General features: G+C 38.9%; 1 protein-coding gene across 1 annotated transcript in view; it reads right to left on the bottom strand.

The window, feature by feature from the left end:
* Positions 1-12574, bottom strand: part of LOC122807260 (plexin-A1-like) — a 2134283-nt gene extending 2121709 nt beyond the window's left edge. The window contains exon 1 of the mRNA XM_044078363.1: positions 12282-12574. The gene's annotated coding sequence lies outside the window, so the exon portion shown is untranslated. The remainder of the gene's footprint in view (positions 1-12281) is intronic.
* Between the last annotated feature and the right edge of the window lie 3090 nt (positions 12575-15664).

Here is a 15664-nt window from a genome sequence, read left to right as displayed (position 1 = left end):
ATAGAGCACTTACGGGTAATTCAATTAGCACTAAGAATCAAGTAGGATTAGAAAATGCATAGTCATCCCATTTGGGAAAAACAAAAAACACCCACAAACTACCACATAGGTGGCAGCCCCTTTAATACAGAAGAGGTAATGACAGATCTGGGACCCAGGTAGATAGGAAATCCTTCTATGTGGCCCATCTAATTACTAAAGGGTTCGCATCTAGAAATAAAGAGGTTATAGTGCCCCCCTACTCATCACTCATTAGACCCATCATAGAGTACAATGCCCCATTTGGGATGTACCTCAAGACACTTCCAACAGCTGGAAAGACCACAAAAGTACTTCACCAAGAGGATTACTGACCTCAAACATATGTCCTATGTAGCCCGACTGAAAAAACTCCGGCTGTACTCAGTGGCATATCGCTTACTTAGAGGTGATCTCTGCCCGACTTACAAAGCCATGTCCAACTCAGAATTGATGGACATGCTCCACCTAAAGAAATCCAAGTCACTGCGAGCCACGCGCTCTAGTGAGCTAAACCTCGCCACAACAATAAACAGAACATGCTGGAGGAATAGATTCCCCCCGTCACAGAGATTCCCCATGCTTTGGAACAAAATTCCAAATTACATCCGGCAGAGCCCCTCACTAACACTCTTCAAGAGAAACCTTGACGAGTGGATGGGTAACAGAAAATACACCCATGGGATCACGTCATTGGCTCTGCTAGACAGAGGATCAGTTAATCAAGGGGGTGGTGAAAGCAGACACACACTGGCTAGGCTTATAAACGCCCTCAGGCAGATAGCCTAGTACCTACCTATGAACCTATAAGTATGCTTACCAAACTAACATTCCTAATAATGTTTACCATGACCTTCAAAACTACTACAATAAACATAAAAAGGACAGGTTGGTGTTTACGTATACACCTTTTTAACCTGTCAACATAAAAAGCTCAAATGCGACAAAAAAAAAAGGCTGCAACATAACTGCCTCATGGCAGTAGAGACCAACTACAAAACTAGCAAAAGAGGAGGATAAGCACACCATAACAAATATGTAGATCAGGATTACAAATTGTGTTAATAGCTTCACTCAATTTCCAAAACAGGGCTAGTCAAACACAACCCCATGCTTTAAACATAGAAATCCACCCCCATTCAAGGAAAATCTACAAAAGCCCCATATGGCAGAGTTAAAAAAGGAAGTTATACCCACTCACTGCTTAAGAGCACATATTAAGCAGTCATTTAAAAATACAAGTAGCATGTGACAGTCATATCTTCGATATACTACACCTTAACCTTTTGCAAATTAACATAATGCATTTTACAGCAGATGATGAAATCACTGCAAACACTTTTCTTTTTTAAGCGCATAGAATTCATCATGGACTGTATAAAAAAGTCACTTGAAAGCATCTGAGGGTAAATAAAAAGAGCACTGGATACCAAGAACAGTTTGCATACGGTGCTGTTGTACGTTTCACGGCACTTTCACTCTCTCAGTCATGGATAAAACTGTCTACTGTACATATTCTCTGAAGATAACAGAAAACAAGTCCCACTGGGTCTCTTGAGAAAGAGCCTACGTGCTTCACGCCAGTGTCTGAAAGCATCTCTCTTGAAACTGTCCATCAGGTCAGTGCAGCTCATTTCTTCTAGGCTTAACATTGCCCAGAAGACATAAATGCTTTTAAGACCGACCCAAAAATATGGGTCTGGTTAAGTAATTTGGTCACAAATCAGTAGGAATGTAGTCAGGAAGAACCTACAAAATATACCTCGGCAGCCTACTGCACAGACAAGCTGGTTTGCTCAAGCACCTGATCCAATATATGAAAATGAAGTCACCTGAGAGAAAAGAAAAATCCAAATCCTGTGTATCGCAAACCACTTCTACCTTTCTCTAATGCCACACAAAATGCGCGTGTGACAAACAAAATCTGCCATTTTACTACCCATTCTTCATGTTGCCAATTTCAGATCCTTAGCACTGGCATGTGTCACAAACCCAACTTGTTTAAATCCCCCCCCCCCCCGCTCTCTTGCCATCCTACTCATTTCCAAAGTATCTGCAACATAACCAATCACAAACACTATGAAGCAACCCATACAGGAGGGTGCACATCACTTAGATGGCTTAATTTCAGCTGGCGGGAGTCTCTGATTGAAAGCATTTACACTGCTACGCACAAAAAGAATAAACATTCTCCCCCACAAGCAGTTATTTTAACATTGAGACATGGACCTAAAAACATCCTGTTAATCAAATATCAGACGTCCATCACCTTTATCCCTACTGTCCAAGTCAGTTGGTAATTATTTTCTCTCCTTGAAGAGAAACAACTTGCACACAGAACAGTCAAAACAGTTACAGCTACAGAGTCTGACTCCATTAAAGGAGAGCCTTTAAGTGAAGTATTGGCGTTCTCAGACTGGTACACAAGTGGTCTGAAAGACATATCCAATTACCAACAAACAGGATATGCTCTGTGGCAGCCTGCTGGTGTTGGCAAGGTGTCAGTACATGAAGCCAGTGACATGAGTTGATGAAAGTACTCATCACTGGAGGACCAAAAGGGTAGGGAGAGAGACATGCAGAAAGTGCGCCTCCCACAACACAGATGGGGTATCCAGTACATGTGCCCACTCCTGAATCTGAACATCTAGCCTACAGCCATGCATGCAAAGTGTACAATGAGAGGACGACACATGGTCCTTTTCTACATCCTTCCACTGCAAGCATCTTCAGATTCTCTATTGGTATAACACTATGCCACTGACTGACAATGCATTAAATTATCACAGTACTCTCTACATGAAATAGTCTTTCCCCACTACTCCCACCTTCTTCCATCCTCCCCCAGCACCTCTTAAAACCAGATTCCTGCACAGCCTTTGGCTGCTCATCAGTTTCCTCATCTGCACAGTCTTCAGTCCCAACTGTTCTTTTCAGGAGGATCCCCGATGTAACTCCATCACGAGCCTCCCTACTTCTCAAGGACTCTACTTCCTAGTAATGCAGCAAGAGAGTTTCGCTGGGGTGTAATGAAGACGGAATCAGGAGAAATCATTAATGGAGTGACCAGTTAAGGTCCCCAATTATGAGACTGCCTTATGAAATAAAGTGTTTGGTGGGTGCATTCACCCACCAGGTGCTGGACTTCTTCACTACCCCTTTAAAAAGGGACATTAGGTCACTAAAAGGCAGACTACAGAAAGGAGACGTAACATACAACATGAGGTAGGTCATAATACAAAGAAATCTGTATTTTACTTGGTAACCAAAATGTACCGAGACACAGACATTGAAAACAACAAATAATAATAACAACAATAAAAAGTGTTTCTCCAAAGTTCTAATGCAAGACGCACTAAAGTATGTGTGTGTCTTTCGGCTTTTCCCGGTTAGGGGTCGCCACAGCGGAACTCCAGTCCGCTAATGATTGGCAGTTGATTTTTTACATACCAGCTTGCCAGACCTGACGCAAAATCTTCAACGAAGGTACACCCATTCACACATGTCTCCACGCAGAAGACGCTCTAGCTGAGAATCGAACCGGACAGCGTCTTACTGTGAGACGACAACGCTACCGCAGCACCACCACCACAGGTTTTTTTGCAAGACGCACTAAAGTACTTTAAGGAAACTGCATAAATTCTAGGTACATTCCCTAATGGTCTAATTGAAAGATGCAGCCTCAGAAAATGCCATTAACTTACTAATGTAAATCGTCTCTTGACCGGTCCCCATTTCTGTTCACTTTCCTCACTGGTAAGAAAGCAATACAAGAAGTGGGATTGTACTCCGTAACAAACATTATGACTCTATTGAACATTTCTAGTATTAAACACAAAAACAGGACACTTACACTTGTGCACCACAAAAGAAAAGGTGGGGATTATGGAGTACAGAAGGCAGCAACAGAGAGGGGGAACATGACAGAAACTAGGGTGTGTAAACACACTCTTGACAGAAGGGCGCTAATCGTGAGATGAGGGAAAAATTCTTTTAACCCATTCCTTTCAAAAGTTTTATCTCTGCCAACCATTACCTGAAAGAAGAGTCCAAACTATGTCCTGTCTTAAGAAGACATACAGAAACATTGGGTAGAAAAGTATGCTTTTCAAATCAAAAGTCTACCCTAGTCCTTACTGGAATCTCTCTTACAAATGGTAAATATCTGTAATGAATAAGAAATACCCTTGCTAAAAGGCTTAGCTGGGCTATGACTGATGAATGCTTCTTGGCGTGCCTTGTTGACTCAAAGAGTTTCCCCACTGCAACAGAGAAGTAAAAATGCGAGATACATGGTGACCTCAGGCAGTCACCATAGTGGAAGTCTTTAAATGTGCACTCAGAAGAAAAAGACAATGTCCTCCTAAGACAGATAGCAGTCAGTCGCCCTTTCTCAGAGTATACAGAAAAGTAAACTGTAAGCCAAGCAAAGGACCAACAATTCCTGGGCTGTTCTAAGCACCAAACTGCATCCCCACTTATGAGATGTGAACAGGGGTTTGGGAGAAACCACCAAAACATATGTAAAAATCCATTCCAAACAAACATCCAGTAAATATGCAAAACTAACAAATATAAAATAAGTGAGGTTCGTAGAAATGGGAGTGCTAAAGAAATCTAGTTACTCAGACTACTGTGAAACTATCCAAACATTTTCTTCCAAAAAAGAGCAGAATTGTAAACATTTGTTAACTGGGTTGATCCGCAGATCCTTCTCAACCCAAGTATATAATTAGGAACCTTACTGTCATCATGATCACTTGCCCAGCATAGTTTGTAAGTGCACCCTACATTATCCATATGTTATATATACATATATTACATACATATATACACACGCACTCACCTGCATGCATCTACACACAAATACACACACACACACATAACCACAAACATTTACGAACGTAGTGCAGCAATTAGTATGTTTTTAGAAAATAAGCACCTACAGAAAACTTGCACAGGGGCAAAAATGGAAATACCCGGGGTGACTGGATGTCAACATTAAAACGCAAACACTAAAGTTATGAGACACAGTTTTTGCCAACGAGTGATCACACTGCTTAGGACTGCACAGGACAGCAGGGTACCATGGTGTGTGATTTGTGAAAATGTGTCCCAAATTTCTGAATATATTCATTCTGAACTGGCAGGTCATCCTCAATCCACAGCTCAAATCCTATTTTTATTTCATCTCCGATGGGTCCGTTAAGTGCCACCCACCCGGTAGAATGCGGCATACCACCATTCAAAACACCGTACAATGACACGCCAACTAAAAGTGTCAAAGGATAAAGAGCTTAAGTGAACTGTGGAGGCATCACCATGGACTACCACCACTTCTAACACAGAGCGAGTAAAAAACACAACTTTGTTGTCAAGTGTGTTTTTACATTCATACAAAATGTGGGTAGGTCCTTTTCTGCACATAACAATGGGCAATCTTTTTCTACTTTAAACTGTGACAATCCACTTCCATGGAATTTGACATTATACAGCAAATTTTAGTTTCTGCATCCGAATCTCATGCAACATTATTAAATGCTCTAAAAGGGACTATCTACTACAAAAGCTTCACAATATTACCAGCCCATACATACATTTAATTTTTTTTCATACCACACACCAGTTCTAACTCGATCCCTTCCATTACAAAACTGTAAATTTAGAAGCATTTTGACTACATAAAAAAAATATATATATTAGAAATAAACTATCATGTGAACACACATTTTCTTTACAGGTGCGTTACTCATCAGCAAGAAAATTGCATGTTTGTATTTAACCACTCACGGTGTATCATATACTTTCTCACACATTACTCAAGTTAAGAGCAACAGAACTCATTTAAATAACAACATAACTAGCCTTGTACTTTTATATCTTATTCTGGTTAAACAATAATTATTAGTTTACTAGCCCTTGCCACTTTAACCAGCTAATCAGTAAGAATTTTTTATGCGGTCAATAACTAAATAAACAAAACAAACTTCTGTTACAGTTTTACAAAGAAGAGGAATGAAAATTGTGGATGGCGCAAGGATTTTGGATTAAGGTAAAATGTGCATTATCTTTAGTACTACTCAAAGCCGACCAAGTTTTAGAGAGATTTTACATACACATATTACACTCCTGAGGCATCAGAAGCCAAGTGATGCAACCAAAAACAATACACTATATAAAAAATTTAGACGGGTGATGTGAAAATGCACAAGTGCATCCCACCACACTAAAACTAACACAAATGAGAAAAGTCAAGATGCTCTCAGTTTCTGAGTTTCAAAGACTAGTTACACCTAGTAAAACATTACTTTGCTGTCTGTAGTGCAAAGTACACACAAATTACCTAATAAACAAACCTGAAAGTAAAAATGTATGAAGACTGTGTGTGGATTATTTTCACTTAGCCACATTCCATGAAACTAAATACAAACCTAGCTAGCCACATTCCATAAAACTGCTAAAAAGTTTACTGTAAATGGTGCTCTGCAGAAGTATCCAAGTATCCAAAGTAGCCGAGCAGAAAAACATGCAGGAACTGTTAGTTTGGAGCAATAGTGTTGGATATGGACCACTATTAGACCAATAAAATTTACTATTGCAGAGCCCAAACATCATTTGCATACATTCTCAGCCTGCACTTATTCAATATAATCCAATTCCCCTTAATTTAGTTTCAAGTTGTCATCTTGCAGACATGAAGTTTTACACGTATTGTTAACATTTGTATCTCTATCTAGTTTCATAAAAACAAGGAGGCGTTAATTTACAATTCCTTAAAGTCACCTTTTGAGCTACTCTTATAATCTCTACTCCTGATGACGATGCAAAAATCTGCACAGTTGACAATTTTCCCAAACAGCGACAAACGCAAACTATAAATCATGCTTTAAAAATTCTCAGACTTTCCTTTTTCTTCTACAGATTCCAGACTGATGGAGATGTAAATTCTTGCTCATTAGACATAGAATATAACAATACAAAAGATAAGACCAAATACTTGTAGTTTTTGATCAAGTAGCTCACTAGCCAAATAAAAATCTGACTTTCACAAAGAATGTCACATATTGGTATAAAATGAGAAAAAGCAAGCCCACCCCACCCCCGTCTTCACAAATGGTTCATTCAAGAGCAAAATGTCTCCCTACATAAACACAGCGACTTGTGGAAAAAGTGAAACAATTGCACCTGCCTGCATACCTAACAATGGCACTGGCACAGTGTGCATGAAATAATTTTTTTAAGTCACTTCACAGCAACTGTTACCACAGATTGCAAATTACCTTTCCATGCTCAAAATACACTAAGCCACAACCAAATTAAAACAATTGAGGCAACTTCCCCAGACAACTTAAGATTTTAATTCAAGTGTATATGCTAACCCAAAGGTAGCTCTTTAATAGAACAGAACACCTTACACAATGAAAGATTTTCTGCTTTTGCATATATCATGACAAGAGACACGAGAGACTTTAATACCAAGAAAACACAAATGCACAAACGCTGGATGGACATAAATACTTAAAAGTAAATGTTTCCTTAATAAAAGGACAAATGCCCAAACTTGAAAGGAGCAAACTCTCCATAAAATACAACACACCTACTTAAAACTACCTGTATCAATTTTACACAAGAAACGGCAGCTTCGCTGCTGGGTCTCCCATATATGCAGATATCCCTGGAAATGCTCACCAGAATGGTTAAATCGCATTGCATTCCCTTACACTTCTACCACATGCCCTCATCAAATTACAGTAAGCTACTGTTTGCTATCTTCCCAACAATAAAACAAACAAAACACCATTTGCTGCATACAATTCAGTTCTAAAGCTAAACGGAAAATTTGCAAGCTCAGCTGGTTCCCGGTCATCAACCTTAATCTCACACTTAACAACAAACGCATCTTTGAAGGTATAGCAGTATGAAGCACAACACAGAAGGCAGAATCTACCAGAAAGGCTTGAAATACTACAACTTTCCAGGTAGAAACATCACTATAAATTCAGGTACATGCATACTTAAGTCACAATGCTACATCATCCCAGCCCATACTGCCAGTATCTGCAAACTGCTCACTGCCAAGGACAGAGTCAGTGTAGCTTGTAACAGCAGCTGAGAAAAGTATTTCCAGGTGGAAGGATTGTTAAATCAGAAAATGGTGTATACTGATAGCAAAGACACTCTACTTAGTCACAATACTGTTTTGCCTCCCAAAGAAAAATGCCTAGATGATTTATCTTCGACACTGGGACGGGTGGCATGTAAATGCAATAAAAATCTCTAGAATGCCCTGGCTTGGGCTGGAGCTTACCTAATTAGTTAATTTGAGACAAGGTATGTCAGTTCATGCTAAAATAGTGAAACAGTACACCATATTTTACATAGTGAACAAATCTCTTTCTAAATCAATGCAAGCATCTGTGAAGGAAAAAAAACACTACCATTTCTGCACATAAAAGATTAAAACATTTCCCCATGAGAGACAAAGTGCTGGTGAACAAAAAAGGGCATGCAACTCCAGGTTTAGAGAGAAAGTGAGAGAGATGGAAGAAGTAAGATTCGATCCGCAGTTCTAGAGTTGATTAGAACAACACGTCCTTGATAACATCATTAATGCTGGTGAGGTAAAATAACTGGGTTGTCTGGACACGTCTGCAGGACTATTACCTAATGAATGGATTACAGTACACTAAAACAGCTTTCACATATTTACTTACATAGAACAGACAACTTTTTTATAGTTAATCTGGCTTTTCAGTATACGAGGACTTGGGGAATGCAAAAATACAGACACGTGACAATGCAGAAATGACCAGCATGCCAGTTCCAACACCACTGACAAAAAAAAAAAAATGCAATGGTAAAGGGACAATTAAAATTGTAATCCTGCAGTCTTCAAGGATGCTGACAGAATTTAACATGCATATGTCCTCCACTGGTTGCCATCTCTGGAAAGAGATGAGCATTTAATATAAAAAAATAAATAATACTGGGAATGGGACTGTCTACCACGGCACAAGCAGGGTGCTGCTAACTTATAAAACCTGCAAGTCCTGATGAAAAAGGGAATGACATTAACAAATATAATAATAATACTGGGAAAAGAGCTGCCTACCACAGCATAAACACTGTTAATAAGTTCCAAAACCCGCAAGCCTTGATGAGAATGGGAAAAATACTAAATGACGTTGTCAACACTGCTTACAATCTAAAACATATTGTTTTTATTTTAGGTATCTAATCTGCAATGGGCCAAATTCACTACAAATAAAGTATTTTGCTTCACCCAAGTAAAATCCTGCAAAACACCTGTAGCAATATTAGTCCTTGGGCCCAGAAGATGGCTAGTGTCTACTAGACCACACCACTTAAAAAAACAAACAAAAAAACAAACAAATAAAACAAACACATACTAAAACACAGCAATGAATCTACTCATTTTCCACTCTAACCACCCAAGTATATGACCAGCAATTTTTTAAAATTAGCCTTCTTAGAAAATCAGTTATTTTTCATTGACAATATTTTGCAAATCATAAAATGCATCAGCCAGCTGTTTGATGGACACACCCTCAAAAATGTGTCATGGACACCCCCCCCTTTACTGGAAATATTTGTTTCTGTCATTGGGTACCGAATCAAAGGTTAACTAAAAAAAAAAGGGGGGGGGGCTTGATTTTTTTTTTCAATTGTTTTCTCCCCTTCTCCTCTTTCTAAGCTCTAAAACATTCATTACTGACTTTTTTCTAGAAAGCAATAATGTAGATTACAGTACATTTTGTTTAATACAGTACCTTCAAGAAAATAATACAGCGAAAACATCTTAAAATGCCAGGGGAAGGAATAAATAAATGGCTCTTCTCCAGTACATTAATCTGACCTCACAGTTTTCTCTGCATTCATTAAGCCTATCTGTTCTTAGAATTAAAACACATTTTTAGAAATCTTTGAAAATCATTATCAAGCCATTAAGTAAGCATATTTTCCTGAAAACCATAAACATAGTGCAAAAAAAAGCTTCTGTTCTAAAAGGTTTTTTTGGGGGAAATACTTGTACGGTTTTAAAGCGAAACATCTGAAACAATGACCAGTGACCATAGAGCAACTCTAAGCTTCAAGCACAATACCTTCAACTTGTCAACAGCTACAAGACTGCAGTAAAATGAGGAGGAAACTCAACTGTCTACTCCGTGAAGAATCCCTCACTAGAAACATATGTACAACTCAACAGTCAGCCTAGATGCAGCCTTACAAATGCATATAAACTCTCAAGTAAATCCACCTCCCTGCAGAAAATGAAAAAAATAAAAAATGAAACTGTAAGCCACACCTCTTGGAAAAGGAACAGTTATGCTGATCACAAACACTGTTTTAATACCGTTTGGCTTAGACATAACTTCTGATTTTCTTCCCTTTAACAGATAAGATGCTAACTTCCCTACACAATCGGTTCAACCCCTGCTATAAAAGAGCTTTCCAGGAATTGTGTGATTATTAGTCATAACAGTATGGACTGCTGTTTTCCCAAATTTCAAATTTTCTCCTAGCATGCCAAGTATTGCAGCTCCTTTCAAATAGGCAGGAAGAGTCAACTATTCAAAAGAGCTAAACTGCACACCCTTCTTCCACCCCCCAGCACGAGTCTCTCTTTAGGACTGTAAAATGCTCACCTGGCATCACATTTTATGCAGGTTACATTCTTTACATGCATTTCTCCCAATACTCTTTAGATTACACATCTGACAGCGGCCTGCTATAAACAAATTGCTCCTTTTACTCAAAATCACATAGCTTGCCAATTTCTGCACACCCTCCCAGCCTATTTCAATTGATGAGTTAAAATTCATATGGACAACTTTCTCCCACCTGTCTGCTATAAAAATCACAAACACATATATGGTCAGTGGTTGTGTCTTCATACCAATGAATTTTGTTCTTCTTTTACCAAATGATAATGATAAAAGAACTCCCCTACCCCCTTATTAACTGGCCTCACTTAGTACACGACTTCCAGTTGTCCACGGCGGAGTGTGTGAATGTAGCTACTACAGTCATTTAGCACAATTAATTCCCTCACATTCATACCCTCATTCTAGAAATACTGCAAAAGCAAATTGTATTTTTTTCTGAGTAATGTACCATCTCCCATCCATGTACAAACACATTCAGCTTTTCCTTCTGGTTCTATGTACGGAAACTGCTAAGGAATGAAACTCATTTTCCCTACTAATCACTGTTGCGTATCATCCCCAGCATATTTACTCAAATCACTTCCCCCATCTCTCCCCAATAAGAGACATCTCCTTTGAAATACTACACCAAATACAGAAAACTGCATCTGCCTACCAAACAAAACCCCCAACATAAGCATTTAATAAACTCTTTCAACTCTTGGCTCCTTCCCCCAGCACATATTTTCACTGCAGCTCCTGTGCGCCTTCCTTGCCTTTTACAACTCCAATAATTTTTAAACGCAGAATGAGCCAACAAGACACGGAAATAATAAAATAAATAAATAGAAATTGGATGGCCAGAAAAAAACATGTCATACAGATTTTTACTCCAGTCACCCCCTTTCCTTAATAATAAGCTAGTGCATGTATTCTGCAGTGCCCATCCTTTCAACAATATAGATAGAAGTAAACATTTAAAATACATACGGTTCTCAACCGTGTACATCACACACACACAGTATTTCATCAGTCCAGTTTGCTCATTTTGTAATCACCAGATTAAAACAAAACAAGCATGAACACCCTGGTGTCACAAACCTGCGATCTCCCGGTGCTGCTTGGCGAACGAGACCCACTAAAATCCACAAATACATTTTGCACACACACAAAAAAAATGTTATCCAGACTCCAGAGCCCTCGTGCTGATGCTGCGCCCCAGCCCAGACTTATGCGGAGCCCATGCAGATCAAGAGCCCGCGTGCTGCTGCTCCCCAGCCCAGAGGTATGCGGAGCCCGTGCACATCCAGAGCCCGCGTGCTGCTGCTCCTCAGCCCAGAGGTATGCGGAGCCCTTGCACACAGCAGCTCGCCAAGTGCCTACAGCAGCTTCCTGTGCGCTCTCACGGACCTTGTGAGGGGCAACGCTTACAAGCAAAAGAAAGAAGACACAACCAGCAGCAACGATCCCTCTTTTATTATATATATATTTTTTCTTCTACTGGTTTTCCAACCTTCTTCTCCTTCTGGCACGCGGGCTGAGAAAGGCAAAAGCAGCAACACATAACAAAAAGTTAGATTCGGAGGCGCTACTTACTGCACGGGAGCCGGTCCGCTTGGGAGGTTGTTGTCTTGACCATGACGCTGGAATGTGTAATTAGCAGTATTAATTAATTCCACCGAAGTCGCAGAGTACGTGGCTGTCTCCCTCCCCTGCTCCAATAGCTCTTGTCGTTCGAATCCTCCTCCGTTCCCCCTCCCGTCTGCTTGCCCGCTGCTGCCTTCTTTCGCTACAACTGGAGTTGTTACTGCTGCCTCTCAGCATGAATGGAATGCAGTTTGCAGGGTTCCAATGGAAAGCCAGCCTCGATTTGAAGTCACTGGAGATAGCAAAAGCGACAGGGAAACTGTAACACAGCCCTCACCTCGCCTCTAGAGGGCGCCTCCTGTATGAAACCTGCCGAGATCACTATGGAAGTAGGCTATATGTAATGCTTACGGTCTTAAAACGGCAATGGCCTGAGTGAGAAATATTTAAAGAGGCAATACAATAAAGTTCTATTTGCTTACTTTTTATGCTCCTTACTTTTGTTTTATAACTTACTGATCTGCTCAGCTTCGTTTTCCTTATACTAAACTAAAGCTAAGCTAAACTTACAGGCTATAATAACACAGTTATCCTTATTTATAGCAAAGGCGTAGCCCGGAAAATTTCATATTGCACAAGCAAATTCTACTTACTGCCCCCAAACTAACCTAAAATTTAAAAAAGGGACTAATTGAAAAAAATATTTCAAAATGTTGGCCCCCAAGCAGTTAATAAACGTACACGTCATTTTCAGTAGTTTCTTCTAAAACTATTAAAGATATTGTTTTCAGATGTGCAATCCTTTTTGTCAACAAGTTGCGTACTTGTTGTTAAAGACATTACTTTTAAACAGCTATAAACATAATGTAGCATAATAAAACCTACAATGTTTCTGAGTGAAGCAAAGAAAAATATACACAGTAAAGAACAGAGTGTGCGTGGCTACATCATTGTTTATAAGTTATCCAAGGTGTTGGAGATCTGTCAAGTAGTGCAGGCACGCAGGTGTGCGGAATCTACAGACGTTCGTTTTTTATGGTGGGTTTCTTACCCTCTTGATATCGCTCTGTTGTCACTTTTAAGATGCTTCTATTTGAGAAAGACGGTCAAATTCACTGAATTATAGCTTTGCAGTCTAAGTATAGTCTTCCTGTTTCTGGATATAGCTGTGGCATGCCATTTGTTTATAATTTATATTATTCATCTGTTTTAAGTCCAGCTGCGCAAAATGAGTCTTCGTGAGTAAACTATCATGAAATGGGTAATAAACAATGCTAAAGTAATTGAGAGATGAGAAAAAAGTATTACATATAACAGAATAAAATAAAAACGCATTTAAACAAAATATCCTGTACAAATAATAAAATGTGTATAAATAACAGAATATTGAATTATATGCGTGTTGTCATAGTCCTATGTTGTTTACAAAATATACAATACGTACAGCTTGCAAGTTTCCAAAAGTGGAGGAGAAAGGTAGCCAAAAGAAAGTAGTGGATTAGAAGGAAGGTTAGTGCGACAACAGGGATTAAGAGGCTACAGTGATTAATATATACTGGAAATCATAAGTGGGTTGCTCAAGAATCGAAGTGTCTCAAGGAGAGGTATTATAGGACAGTGCTTGGCAGACAAGTAGATAGACTATGAAAAGAATTAGACACCTGGAATAAATATAGTGAAGCATCATAACAGGCAGAAGAAAAGTAACAGGGTATGAGAAGATTTAGTGACTGCTTAATTTAAACGAACAAATAAGAAATAAAAGTTCTATGATGTTTACAAACATGCAATATGTAGAGCTTGCAAGTTTCTAAAAATGGAGGAGAAAGGTAGCCAAAAGAAAGCAGTGGATTAGAAGGGGGGGGTTAGCATGACAGCAGGGATTAAGAAGCTGCAGTGATTAATATATACTGGAAATCATAAGTGGGTTGCTTAAGAATCAAAGTGTCTCAAGGTGAGGTAATGGTATTATAGGACAGTGGCTGGCAGACAAGTAGATAGATTATGGGGAGAATTAGAATAAAAATCACATCTGGAATAAATATAGTCAAGCAGCAGAAGAAAAAGAAACAGGATGTGAAAAGATTTAGTGATTGCTTAATGTAAATGGACGTTAAGAAAGAAAAGGTGTATTATTTCCCTAGGTGTAGGAAAGGTGATTAATAAGGAAATGGACTACTGACACAAGAAAACCAGGCTAATCATGTAATGCCGCATGCACACATTATTTGTTCTGAGAGATGAGGAATTGAGAGAGGGATGGTTAGTTACATGGGGTTGTGGGAAGAAATGTATATTCCCCTTTTTATTTACATGGAAAGAAGTACAGCATCAGCAATTCTCATACCAAAGTTTTGGACATGTGACTGAAAAGCATTTGATGAGCATAATAACTGGTTTGTTGCTTTCTGCATGACTAACGCAGCAAGGGCAGGGCGAACATTCAGGGAAGGGTATTTTATGTGTTTGAATATAATGGAAGGCTTTTAGTCTTTTGTTCTGATATTGCCATTTAATTGCTTTTAGGGTAATATAGGGAGGGATGGGTGTGGAATAGTAGATTTAAATCAAATCTGTTTATGTTATAATAAAATGACTTGAGTGTGATAAATGTATGCTTTGAAATATTAGTAAATATTGCTTGAGTTAAGAGAAGTTTAGGAAGCAGAACTCTAGATTCTACAGAGAGACTGACTGTTGGGACTAAGTTATGTTTTAGCACTATACAAGCTTCCTAGAGACTTATGTAGTCTAATAGAGTCTGGACACATTTGTCTCATATAAGTTGTTTAATTCTTGAGCATACCTCTCAACTTCTCAACATTAAAATGATAGCACTAGCCTTCAACTATCATATCAGAGGGCAGAAAGAGGAATGCTTTCTTTTTTTGTCAACATAGAATGTTTTATCATATTAGACCCTATAGTAACTGATAAAGAATCTTTAAATATTCTTAATTCAGCTATCTACTATGTACATTCCCTTAAACATGTCAGTCTTTATACAGAAAACCATTAAGCCTAGGAGAAGCAAGGCTATATCTAAGCATAAAAATCGTAAATACTACACATGGCAACATGCAACTTCAGATTTGGTTTTGTCTGCATTTAATTATATGTCTCCAGACTGTAGCCAAAATGAACAGATGTAGAAGAGGTTTATAGTGTATTTCATGTCAATGACATAACTAGAACAGGGTGGTAAAATCTGCACACTCATTCACACCAGTGGTCTTACCATTTTAATTTCTGTGACCAAATTTGAAATAGAAAAAGGTCCAAGAACAGAGTGATGTGGTTCACCTTGGGTAATGGAATAACAGAGTCTTGTGGTTCACCTTGGGAATGGAAATAAGAGTGAGGTGGCCTGTGCCTGTTAAACCTGTTGGATC

This window comes from Protopterus annectens, chromosome 7.part0 (genome assembly GCF_019279795.1).
Source record: "Protopterus annectens isolate FY-2018-M chromosome 7.part0, PAN1.0, whole genome shotgun sequence".
In the NCBI taxonomy this organism is placed as follows: domain Eukaryota; kingdom Metazoa; phylum Chordata; order Ceratodontiformes; family Protopteridae; genus Protopterus; species Protopterus annectens.
The sequence above is the reverse complement of the archived record's forward strand: the minus strand, read 5'-3'. Positions and strand labels throughout refer to the sequence as shown.